Genomic DNA, 14,606 nt, shown 5'->3' with positions numbered 1-14,606 from the left:
TAATGGAGAGGCGCGCTTAAGGACCAAAATTTCAAACACATAATTTTTGACACTGTAGTGTTGGGCATCCTGCTCATGACGTCAGAAAAGCAATGGAGTGAAGTCTTCGTATTAAGCCAGTCGGGTGGTCTAGTTTTGTAAAGTTTTGAAGTCTTGTCAATTAAAGGGGGGAGCAGTGTAGTGTTGGGCATAATAAAGAAACAAGTGTCTAATAGTCTTTTATTACGAGTACTCCAATAATCGATATTAAACTATAAGAATTATAGACACAATGCTCAGATTCCATCGTACTACACTTCATCCTTCTCGGTTCGTCACGGCGGTTCAAAATCATGCATAATAAGTCAAATTCGGTCGAAAAATGGAAAATTTATTGTTGAGTGTACTTAAGCCCATATTCCAATACACAGAAAATGACCAATTTCTATATTCAAAGTTGCATGTCTTGTGAAATACTTCTGATAAAATTTCCAAATCTAGTGAGAATGTGAAAATTGTCCCCTCTACCCACTCCAATAAATAATACTTTCGATTCCAAAACAATTTGGAAGTTAAGATTTTAAAAATGGCGATTTCAGTTTTTAATTTTTTTTCGTAATTTTACTGTTGATCAAGAGTTTCTAAAACGAGTCTGATACATCATAGAAACTTACGATTGATTACAAATTGTAGATAAATTCATCCTCTAAGAGGTCAGTTGCCTAAAATCCATCTTGAATCACTTTTCGCTATCATAGAACTGCCAAAACCGTTAATATGAGAAAAATATCTACAATTTCCGGATTTTTTTCAACAATCAAATCTCACTTTACGAACATATTTTTCCATGAATTGTTTACAGCAGATGAAATAGAAAATTCTATTGTACATTTCAAGATCATGTAATAATTTTTATAATAAGGGGTTACTGAGATACATAGCTTTGAATAAAGAAATTGGTCATTTCTTATGTATTGAATGTGAATAAGTACCTACACTCAACAATGAATTTTCTATTTTTTGACCGAATTTGACTGTTGATGCATGATTTTGAACCGCCTTGGCGAGCCGAGAAGAATGAAGTGTAGTACGATGAAATCTGAGCATTGTGTCAAAAGTAAATTATAAGTGTTTGAAATTTTGATCGTTGAGGTGTCCTTAAGCGTGGCTCTACTAGGAAATACTGAAATTAAGTGCATCTAACGGGTGATTCTTACCCATGAACTTATGTCATTGTGCGAAATATCAATGTGAGGACAAAGTAGATGGTGATGATGGTTGAAGCTGAAAATTAGGTGTTTTCCACAATAAAAGGAGCATTGTTGTCAGGTGTACCTGGAAATCTACTATATGACATAGAGCGCTCTACCTGATCTCAGATTGTTTAGCACAAAAATACGCCTAGAGGGATTTTGAAATATACATCTAAATTGTAACAATCAGAAGATATTGTTGATTAAAAACTAAAATTCATCAAAATTGATTTTTTCTTCAAATTTTACTCATTTTTGAAAAATTATAACAAAGTACTAATTGGAAATGGAGAGTTCCGAGTGATCTCATTTTTTTCAGAATTATATAATCTGGGAAGATTTGGCAGAAATAGCTGAAAACTGGAAAATGAGCCGAAAATACGAGGTTTTTGGGCTATTCTGTATCTAGCACAAGGAAATCTTGCATGAAGAAATTGGTTCTGGACTTCTCTTATGTACCCAAATAATATATTAAAAAATCGGAACTACAATATAAATTGCAAGAACACCCCCTTTTGACTGGACTAATAGTATCATCCATAAAAACGTAGGGCGATAAACGATGTTTAAAAACATCGATGTTTACTGTTCGATGTTTTTCACTTATCGATGTTAGGATGAAAAAAACATCGATGTTCAAAACATCGATGTTTTGTCTTTCGATACCCATCCTACTTCAAATACTTCTAGAAAGTCGCCTTTGTAAAATAATAAATAAATAATGCAATGAATAATTTCAAATGATTATATGAGGCTGATATACTCATCATCATCATCATCATCATCATCATCATCATCATCATCATCATCATCATCTTACGTACAAAGATTAGGTTAATGCCTGTTCCGACTTACAAACAGCTTATTAATATCCATATTTCAATCACCACGCTATAATATATACAAGTAGTGTATTTATTGCCATCTCTTCCGTGGCCTACCAATAGATATTTTTCCTGCCGGTTTATAATTCAATATCTGTAGTGGAAGCCTTTCTGCCGGCATTCTTTCCACATGGTCTTTCCACTGCTTCCGGTATTGTGTGACTTTTTCCAACAAGCTGTAAATTCCTAGCTCTGCTCGGATATCATCGGTTCTGATGTGGTCCCTTCTATCGCAGCCCTTGGTTCTCCGGAGGAATCGCATCTCCGCCGCCTGCACTCTACTCTCTGGGGGTTTAGTTGTAACCCACAACTCACTTCCGTATATACTGCTAGCTGTATACTGATATACTCCTAGCTATCATTTGCAGTCTCATAATATGAAATTCAGCTCAAATAAAAATTATTCCACACACAAAAATTATTGGTACAAAATAATATTTAAACAACACCAAATTACAAAAGAACAATACACATATAGGATAACAGAATTACCGTGCGTAATTATGTAAAATTTTATGTAAGTGATGAAACCATTGGCATGAGATAAGCTTGTTCGCCAGTGGGAGTAGGAGAAAGAAAATAATGTATAAGGTTGATTAACTTACATTCAAGTAAACTCTGAACATTGACTTAGTGAAAACTGTTTATGCACAAATCACAACTATTAGAATTTGAACACTTTCAGATTGTGCTGTACTAGGAAGTGTAGTGGAGAGTAGAGACTGAACTTAAACTTTGACTAAACTTGAATTTAAACCCTGAAGATTGAATAGATAAAAACTGTATATGCACAAAATAATTATAATTTGAACACTTTCAGATTGTGCTGTACTGTACTATAAGAAGTCTAGTGGAGAGTACAGACTAAACTTAAACTTTGACTAAACTTGAATTTAAACCCTGAAAATTGAATAGATAAAAACTGTATATGCACAAAACAATTATAATTTGAACACTTTCAGATTGTGCTGTACTGTTCTATAAGAAGTGTAGTGGAGAGTACAGACTAAACTTAAACTTTGACTAAACTTGAATTTAAACCCTGAAAATTGAATAGATAAAAACTGTATATACACAAAACAATTATAATTTGAACACTTTCAGATTGAACTGTGCTAGGAAGTGTGTAGTACTGTTGAATGGATTGGATAAAATCTAGATTTTTACAAGTCTGTGGCATCACATCATTCAAAGTTTTATTACTTCGTAGATACTTTCCCTTCTTTATAGACCTGCAGATTTTTTGTAATAATATTTATGAAGTTTTTTGGACACAAATGCTACAGATGCAGCATTACGTTCATAAAACATTTATGTACTACAGCTTCTCCAAACTTACATCAATACTCTTCCACACGTTTTTATGCTCCAGTACAGATTCTCTTTAAGTACCCATCAAATTCGGAGCTCATGAGATTTTGTTATCGACTTTCGTCATTCTTCTCAAAAGATTTTCTTGTTTAGATCTCAACCTTTTAGTGCACCTCCTCATTTTAATATGCTTCATGTTCCAAAAACATACTTGATAACATGTTTCCCATAAAATTGCAGGTTGAACTACTCTGATATTTTTCAATTCACTAATAGATATAAGCATTATAGCCATTATACTATATAGGCTATTATAATAACGTATTTTATCAGGGCTAGGTAAAATTATCACGTCATATTGCTGAAAGGATACCTGAATTATTAAATAAAATATACCTGAATTATATTGTACAAAATCAAGAAGTTAGAATGAGGAATAAAGCATAAAAATTCAGATGATATGGCTTGTACACACTGTAAACTATTTTTGTATATATGGCGATGAATTGAAATGAATACTGCAGACTGAAGACGCACCAATATTTCCCAGTTAGCATTTTTCTGACATTTTCAGACGATGGAAAACTTCCAACAGCATGTTCGCACTCTTTTTTTCCAAAATATACCAACTAACGAGAGCTCACAATGTATTACAAAGGTCCCACATGCATCGTATGTTAGCGGAAGGATGATACGGCTGAACGCGGAAATAGGAAAAATGCGTTTATCAATCAGCAGAAGCAGCATTATTTTAAACTTAATTTGTTGGTAAAAAATAATTCCATAGTACTCTTTTTTGAAAAAATCTTTAATTTTATATATTGTATGTTTATGTTGGCTCTAGATTAATTAACATCATACCTGATGACCTTCTAGCAGATTATCAGGAAGGTAAAACTCTGATTGAATGGATCTTGGATAATTTTTTTCCAAGAATTGAGCTTTTTTCAACTCGTGTAAGAATATAATTTTTTCATAAGAATATTTTACATTATATCCTTCACAATATTAGTATTGCATAAATACACACATGACTATGATATAATATGTTTATTTTATTTTTGTTTCGTTGATTTACTGTGAAATGGTGAATATTTTCATAAATGTTCTAATCCTAAGCAGTTCTCTATTTTTTTCCTTCTTTAATGTTATACTGGCATATTAATTATATTCCTTATCAGTATCATATCTTTATTTTATTGCATAATATAGTATAATATTGAAATTAATTCATGTATCAAACTTATTTTCAAATATTTCTTAACTTATAGTTTATTTTCTCTTTCTTTTTTGCTAAATATTCAATTTATTTTAAATTTAGTATTAGGATGGACTCCCACCAGCGAGCAAGTTGTACTTTTGCTGGTGGTGATTTTCATTCGACGTTAGTAGATGTCTACTTACTTTGATTTTCATTTCCATTATAGTAAATTTTGTATACTGTTTAATATCATATCGTAAATATCATGAAAATGGAACAATAAATTTGAAAATATAAAATACAATAACAACTTGTTTCGGTATGCTCAATCCATTTTCAAGTTTTTCTTGAAAATATACCATTATACCATATTTATGTTTTATAGTGGATCACGTTTCCCATAAAATTGCTCTAGGGCAAGTTGAAGCAACTATGATAATCTTAAATTTCCCCATAGAAATTAGCAATAGGCTATTATTAAATCGTGAACAAATTACTATTCAGAACAGATATTATGTAGGCTATTCTTATACTATTACGTTAAGATTTTTCATGGTGATAAGATTCTTGACTTAGAGTAGATAGAAAAAATAAATATTTCGGCTTGGAATTTGTCAGGCTAAAAAGACGGAGACGCTGCCGTTACGCCCTTTTCTGTTCTGCTCCCCAATCCTCTTATTCAATATTTGATTTCTTGCTTGGCCAGTCTTGTGTGATATCTGCGACGAAACTCATCTGAAATGCCGCAGCTCCAGCCAGCTCTCTGTCGTCTACTATCACTTGTCTCGATTCCGAAAGAGTATCATCAAATACATCCATCCCACTCTTGGTTGTTGACAGAAATTTATGAGCTTCCATCCCGCCGCCTCTCATTCAACATCTACTGAGCTATTAATTGCTCTCCAGCATCATTCTATTAGTTTCTCATATATTTCAGTTTACTATCTTTTTTCTTTAGAGCTACTTTTAATATAAATAACAAAATATATAAATCTCAGTACCCTTTTAAATTTTCATTAATTAATGTCCGAAACATGTTGTGGCAAAATAATTTAAAAGGGTACTGAGGTTTATATTTTTATTCAGTTTACTAGTTTATAGTTACCACGATAACCCAGGTTGAAGAAGGTTTGATTTAAGAAATGAAACACTCTTTAATGTTACTTTGCTTGATTTATTTTGCATGACACCAACCTTACAATAAAAATATATTCCAACATCCTGGGATGACAGTGACAGCTTGATCTCATTATTCAACATTTCCTTTCTTTCACAGAAAATAATTGAAAATTAATTAATCAAAGTTCAAATGTAAATAAACAATGTACAACATATAATGAAACAAATGATACATACAGTGACAGATTCAAGCTGAATTATAACATGAATACAGCTAAGAAAAATAAGGATACAAAAATGTATAGTAAATATTATGAAATATTGCCTTTCCAAGGATAAAATTAAACTAAGCCCCGAACGAAAATCCGAATTGTTTTATATCAAGGTATTGAGAACGCAAAAAATAATACGATAGCACGTCCAGAAAGTAAGTTCCGTTTCAATTTATATCCGGTGCAGCGCTGCGATCTCAGTTCCGCACATGTGCGGTAGACGCTCTGTATCAAGGAGAAGAAACGTGCGCCATTTGGAGATCGCTGTCAGCCACGTACGTTTTGTTGTGCTTGTTTACAATGTCAGTGTTGATTGAAAATCCCGCCGCTTGTGAAATCAGGTCTGTGATTCGTTTTCTGAATGCAAGGAAAGTGAACAGAAGTGAAATTTATCGGCAAATTTGCGATGTTTATGGACAAAGTGCAATGAGTGATTCAATGGTGAGAAGATGGGTCTGTCAGCTCGACGGACGTAGTGATGTGCACGATGAAGAGCGAAGTGGGCGTCCATCTGTGGTTACAGAAGAACTGGTTCACGCGATTGATGACAAGATCCATGAAAACCGAAGGTTTACAATTAGTGCTCTCGCTATGAAATTTCCCCAAATTTCACGATCACTATTGCATGAAATTGTTACCGGAAAACTGAAATTTCGACAAGCTGAAAACGACGATCTGAAAGAAACTGTTTCCAACAGGTTGAAGACACAGGCGGCAAATTTCTATGAAGAAGGCATACAAAAACTTGTGCCACGCTATGACAAATGTCTGCAAAATTTCGGTAGTTATGTGGAAAAGTAGTTTAAGAGTTGTAGAATTTTGTGCAATAAATAACTTTTCTGTATCTGTACACAATTTAATTTTATCACCAAACGGAACTTACTTTCTGGACCTACCACGTAATTACTGATAACCTCATTCAAAACATACAGTAGGCCTATGATAGATCAATATATAGCACATTACAAACTAAGTTTTCCAACTCTCCAAAATCAACTAGCAACTAGCAAATAATTGGAGCGAGCCTGGATATCTCTATTGCTGAATAAAACTAGCAAAAGCGTTTCATTAATTTTATTGGCTGATTGCGCTGGAGGTTCAAGGCGTACTAGTGTCTGATAAGTCACTCCCTATATTTTTATACAGCTATAATTAATTTATTTATGAACCAATTTCGTTAGAACTACATTTGTTAGATAGAGGACTCCTTGAGGTTGTGTTTAACACCAATTTTCATTATTTGTTCCAGTTTAAAAATGCCCCCTCTCTTAAGTGTGGAAGAACGAACCAATGAGCCAAAATAGCAGCTCGTTATGAGGTCTGGGGATCTGTGGTGCAAGTACAAAGGTGGTGGAGGGCTGTACGAGGGATCCATGCAACACTGAATGTATCTATCTAACAAATGTAGTTCTAACAAGATTGGTTCATAAATAAATAAATTATAGCTGTATAAAAATAGGGAGTGACTTATTAGACACTCTGTATATAAAAGTGCCTACGGTGATGAGTCATTTATATAGATATAATAGATAGAGAAGGTCTATGAAATCTTCATATCAAACTGACTGTTCTGTTCGTACCCTATAAGGCGAGCAAAGCGAGCCTCCCGGCCAGTCATGAATGAAGATTATTCATTCATTCATGAATTTAGGTAACTCTTAATTTTAATCAATTGAAAGATATTTTCAGTCATCTCATCTATCCTATCACCATCAATCTACCATTTCTATCAAGTTATTTAGTGATAGGCCATTTTTCTAAAGAGAAGTAAGAGAGCTCATCTTTCAAAGACACTGAAAATGCAAATAATGCTGGAGGAGAGTCGCTTCCACATCGCCAAGTCAAATCTTCTGTGGCGGTTTAAAAAAGTAATTTCGAATTTATGGAGAAGAAAGCTTTTCTCCTCCAGCGCATTTACTACATGCTTTATGTAAAACCCTTGTGGAGAATCTTTGAAAACGTTAAGAACATATACTCTGGTAATATAATTTCAGTGATAGTAAAACAGATGGCGACATACTGTTATTGTTTGAGACATTGAAAATATTCTTCCCTCTCAAATATATTAAAATTCTTGCGCTTGAAATAGATTGTGTATATTTATAGTGATATCACCTCTCAACACAGGAAAATATTTATAATACTGTATCGCTCGAATAGCTTATTCACGATAAAGTACCGTATTCCTTGTTTATAAAGAAACATGTAATCAGTGTAAATTTGAGTAATAGACCAACTACCGTACAATCCATTTGTTGTTTTTGAAGGTAGAAGAAATAAGAAGACGAAATTGGACAATTGGAGTTTTATTACTATTTGAAACTATTTGTTGTTCTTTCCTGATAATATCCATATAAAGTGTTATTATATCCACAAATGGATGAAACTTAACAAATATTGAGAAAGAGAGCTAAGATAAGACTTGACGCTTGAACATAATGTAACGCCTTGTTAAAAGTAGCACTTGAATTAATTGTGTAGTATATTTGATTGTATTATGTAACTTGTATTCCTAATGTTATGTATGATTATCGTCAATGTGGCATCATCTACTAACGATGATGAATGAAGAAAATTAAAAATTGAAAAAGTCTAATGATTTTTAAACTGTTCATTATTTGCCGAAGGTTTGGTAAAGTATGATTCCATGCTTCCAGGGCTTCAAAGTCACATGAAATGTCGAGGTTTTCTCATGAATCATCAAATCATCATTCATGAAACAGCAGTAACAGCATTTTTTTTCAGCTGAAATCAGTGATGGTAACCAGTAATGGTTTTTTTGGTCTGCACGCTAAGATTAATGTTGAACGGTATGAAATTGGGTCGCATGATGTAATTCGATATTGAACGTTTCCTGAGAGCAGATAAACCTCATTAGAAAATCAAAGCCTGTATCTTGGATTAATCACGAGAATTAATATGCAATTAACGCACACAAGCTATTAGTGTTGAGGCGTGCACGACACGACCGCCAATGGCTCACTTGCAAATGGCAAGCCCTTGCCACCAATGGAGCCGTTGCCACCAATGGAGCCCTCGCAGATGCAGTCCGCTAAGTGCTTTCCGGACTCCGATATTCCACTCCGGATCTGTGCTAGCTTAGCAAAGGATAGAATTTGCAGTTTTCTCAAATAAATGGCTGTAGCTGAGTTTGAACCGAGTTTTAGCAAGGAAGCAGATTAGCAGTGATTTACTCGCAATGGATTTCTTCCCTTAATTCATCAGTAAATATCATAATTTCATATTTTGAATCACGTTACATTCGTACTAATTCATACTGATTATGAGATTCATGATATGCATATAACATTGATGTAACATAATGTATCTTGAACATTAATAGACTATATTATGTAACAGTAACGCTTTATGAATTTTGAACCCAGTAATAATTAGTCTGACTAGTATGGGCAGGCAATAACTATTCTGCTACCAATCCTGATATGTGGGCTGTTAATGAGAATGAAATTAAGTCAATTAACAAAATCAAATACATCTGCAGGTACAATTATTAAAATATTGTGGAAAGTGAAAACGCCCTATTGTTCTATTCCCTAAACACACGGAAGAAGCCGTAGTGAATGGCTGTTTTCTTATCACACTATGGATTTTTGATTACATTTTTCGTTGATAAACCTCTCTAATATTCAAATAATTATTAAACCTGCATCTTGAGACTATAAATTTTGAGCAATCTGTAATTTACGTTCAACTTGGAGGCGATTCAAGGGGCATGAAATATTCATGTGAATACTTGAAAATTTGAGTCACTTCGAAAAGAAGAATATTGCTCAGTATCAGAATTATTATTTTCTCACAAAGTATTGAAATGTTGAACATGGCATGTGTCGATCATGTATATTGCCTTGCTAGTTGCAATCTGTTTATATGATTAGAGACTTTTGTAAGACTCACTTAATTGAAGGATCAACTCGAGGGCCAAAATATCTTCATGAATGCTTCTTATCAACATTATTTGAATTTCCCACTAGTGGACAAAAGTATCCTACTGTGAAAATCTCGTTGTGAACAAGAGTAGTGCTGAGACAAAAGCGATAACTTCTCTTTCCTTACATGAGTGTCAATGTCAAATATAGCATTTGTCTCAATAATACAAATTCCCTTTCATGCTTGAAGCTTCGATGATAAAAATCTCGAATATGAATTACATCGGGTAATCTTTTCGCTTCGAAGCAACCAATTTGATTATGAGAAGGCGCTGAATAATATTTCAAAAGGCAATCCGGAAACAGGCTTCACGGTGGGAGCGCTCTCTGTCTTACTTCCGAGATAAGCTATTGTTTTATTCTCAAATTTTCTACTTATTTTCCTTCTGTTTGCCCTATTATGTACCGTACTTCCTACCCCCTCTTTTCCCTGGATGAATGAGCTCAAAGAGGGCTACATGAGCTGTGCATTCTCGTAAGCCGCTTTCTCTGTTCTCTCTAATTCTCTTTCCGTTCTCCCTCCTTCTCCTGCTAAGAACATCTCTACAAACGCCACCGAATCTCATACGAAGAAGAAGAAGACCAACAAATGAGCAAGCGAATAGAATGAGAATAGAATCCATCAAAGTTACCCGGTTGGTAGAGGAAATTTAATAAACATATACTTCTGTCTTAGCTAGGAACTGCTCTCGTAAAACTAATTCTAAACTTTCCGGCTGACATTGAGCGATACGCTTCTCTTCACTGCGAGCAAATAACACAACCTAGTATATAATATACCTACATATGGAGAGACAAGCCATTTTCCTACCTGGTATTTTGTGATGCGAGCTCAGTGAGGTCTTAAATGCAAACATGCAAGATGACAAAGTTCCTAAGGTCACAATTAGGTTGTCTCTTCTTTCGATAAAAAGAACACTTTCCCAAAATTGTTATTATGGAACATTTTGATTACTGAGTTGACATCCATTCATCTATTTTTTCCAATGATTCTAAAGATCATTCTAAGGATAAAACATAACAACTCATCTTCTTTCTTGATAGAAAAAGGTAGAGATACAAGAACCTACAATAATGATTTGTTTTGGCATATCTTCAAGTTATACTTCCAAAGAGATTCTTTCAGTTTGATTCGGAAATTCCGATCAACGTTTCAATCATTCCCAATAGCTCATTGGAATATAGAATATTGTAGTAACATAATTTTTTATTTCGGATTATTGGGAAACTCCTTAAACAATGTTCGGATGAATAAGGGTTCGCAGTGGCGTACTCAATTGATTCTATGTAAGCTGAATAATATATACTTGAAACATTGAGTTAGTCTCTTATTTCACTTCGGACATTATAATGAATAAGATTCAATTTTGAACATAGGGAAGTTAATGATCATTTCTGTGATTGTGATAAGTGAATCAAACGACTTGTAGATAGATAGTGGAACGTTCATACTGTTATTATTGTCATGCTTTCTCTGTGAATTGTTGACAGAAATAAACGTATTTTAAGGTTCGTTTATCAAGAAATACTACTACCTTAAATTGTTTTGTAAGGCATATGTGCAAAGATAGAGTGGAATGGAATATTGCAGTTATTATTCAAATATTTATAAGCTCAATAGAATGGTAATGAAATAAATGTTAGAATCAACGAGTCTGATGACCCATGTGACTAAAATCTTGTAAATAGAAGAGTAAATGAATGAAGATTAGAATTATTCGATAACGTGAACCAAGATTGAACCGCTGCCTCTCACGATAATTGTAATGGTCTGGATTTATCCGGAATGCATAATTTATTGCTCCACACGATGGACAATTTAATTGAGGGAAGTGGTTGACTTCTTATCAATTGGATCGAAGAATTCGATGTGTAACAACTAATATTGGACATATGGATACACTAGAGCTGTTGAGGGCAAATAGACGCATGAAAAGGGTTTAATATGAATGTGCAGCCAAAATCACATACATGGGAATTCAATTAAATAGCATTCATGTGCCCATGTTTGCGGTGGCACATTGTGGCGTATGACGCTTGGCAAACTTTCGCCTCAACGTTGCGTCTCCCACACAACTGGCTTGTGCTCTGTAAATAATCTTAGTTACGCGAGAGCCGTTTGCTACAATCAATCAATTTATTGACTTTTCATTCCCCACTGAATCGTACCCCAAAACATTTAATCACAATATGAAAAACTGGCCAATGTGTTCTTTAATACAGAAAAGCACTAGCAAAAATTGAATTTCCAGTACCTTATCTCAAATACTGTAGTATAGGTTCTGTGGAGATTTATTAATAGTATGATAAATCATAGCTGTGGACAACGTTGATCTCATCTGCTCCAATTTCCAACGGACTATTTTCGTGCGGTTGACTATATTGAATATTGTAGATAATTTATAAGTTGGCTTTCAATAAAATTTAAAGACACTTAATTTACAGTGTATAATGCACAATAAGTATAATACACTTTTTTAAATTTTACTGTTTTGAACTCAGCCTGAAGCGATGTCCATCAGCTTCATTGAGTAGATTCACTATTACTTCACTTACCGTGTGTAGTATATTTTTCAGTATATTTTATTGTATTGTAGTATTTTCTCCTATCTCACGGTATCAGTATCATCTATAGAGAATAATAGCTCATTGTTGAAGTACCATGTTAGTCAGGCAAAGTTCACTTTGAACATTCATTTCCTAGTTTGGAGATGAAAATATCCATTCAAAACTTGATAACACTTGCAGTTGAAAGTGACATTAATTTCTCCAAACACTGAAATTCGCTATTTGAACAGTATTTCAAACATTATTCACACTGGAATGAAATTCCAATGAAGGATAATATTTGCAATAGAATTCCGATAAACGATAATGGAATTCCAATAAATGAATGGGATATGATTATGGAGAGTAAAATTGGAAAAAATTCTGAGATATTTCAATAAATACTTCTCATCAAATATTCTAATCAAATACTACAATCAGATACCAGTATGAATGCTTTTCTATTCAAATGATTCCCAAACTTTATCCTTTTCCATCACTTTCTCCTAATCAAGGCTTTTTCATTATTATTAGTGGAGGTCAACATTTGCATTTAGATCTGCACATCCAAATTACTTCTCATTCACACATCACACAGCGATTCGTTGTCTGATGAAAATCACTGTATTTTTTCTGCTTCCCATGTTCAGAACTATTCTCCAGTCTCAACCCCATACTACGACTCCAATAATTCAGTTCAAATCATGACGATACTCCGATAGACGCTTTCCAAACCAAAACGGAAGAGTCACACAATTATATTCGATTAACCCTTACGAAACTATTTGTACATTCGACTAGATATTTGAAGGAATAGACATTCCGCATTCATACGTTACCATTATGAAACGATTTCTACACTTGACAAGATATTTGAAGGAATGGACATTCCGCATACATAAGTCATCATTATGAAACGATTTTCACATTTGACAAGATATTTAATGGAATAGAATAGAAATACCACATACACAAGTCACCCTTATGGCACGATTTATACAACTGGCTAGAAATTAAAAAAGTAGTCATTCCACAAAATATTCAATGGAATAGAATAGACATACCACATACATAAGTCACCTTTATAGAACGATTTGTTGTACAACTGGCTAAACATTTAATAACGTAGTCATTCCACATACAAAAATTTAAATATAGGAAGTTTTCAAGAGACAGTTGCATACTTCATGAATAGCAACGCAAAGTATTCCACCCCAACTTTGTTAGCTTGTTTTCACACAGATGGTGAAATCACGACGGCTTTCATGAATTGAGCGGAGGTTTTCCATTTTATTTGATTGAGTTGTTCTGGTGATGCGCAGTTCCATTATTCTGCAGAGAAGTTGATAGAGACTTTGAGTCATGACAACTGCTATCAGGAAGGAATAATGGCGGCGGACGATTGGAGACATCGGCTGCGAGGATTGAGGCAGAAAACAATGGTGAGACGATAAATCAACAGAAAACAACGGGAAGAGAATCAGTGTGAGAAGAGGGAGAGGTGTAGGAGGAGAAGGAGCGATAAGAGGAAAAATGTATTCGCTGTCTGTCAGCAGTCAGGACAATCACTCGTGTGTTTGTATGGTGGAACAATACCGCTCACGGCTTTCTCCCATCCAACACAACTAGTTTACAATCCTCCTATTCCAACCTAACTAATCTGCAAACTCGTTCGATTTCAAAATTCGTTTCAAAACGTTGGCCAAATTGTAATTTACATTACTCAAATCGAAATAGGTGATTATTCATTTTTACTCTGCCACACAGAGAGTGCAATTTCCAAGCTGTCATTTCGAAAATCATTTCGGCCCACATTACTGTCGAATCGTACTACACTGGCAATGTCCACTGAGCCAATGCTCGAAATGATGCCAAACTCACGTGTGACAGCTTAATGAATGTAAACATAGATTGCAATAATTGCAATCCTGGATTAATAATTGTTTCGTTGATGCAAGTACATTTGCAGTTATTGAATATTGTATACAGTTGTCAACAACATACGTCAGTGTCCATCATTATTAAGATAATATGATAGTATAATATTATATGATAGTATCAGAGTATTAGAAATGTTATTTATCTCTACTGAA

Source organism: Nilaparvata lugens, chromosome 2 (assembly GCF_014356525.2).
Source record: "Nilaparvata lugens isolate BPH chromosome 2, ASM1435652v1, whole genome shotgun sequence".
Classification (NCBI taxonomy): Eukaryota; Metazoa; Arthropoda; class Insecta; order Hemiptera; family Delphacidae; genus Nilaparvata; species Nilaparvata lugens.
This window is presented reverse-complemented; position numbering follows the sequence as displayed.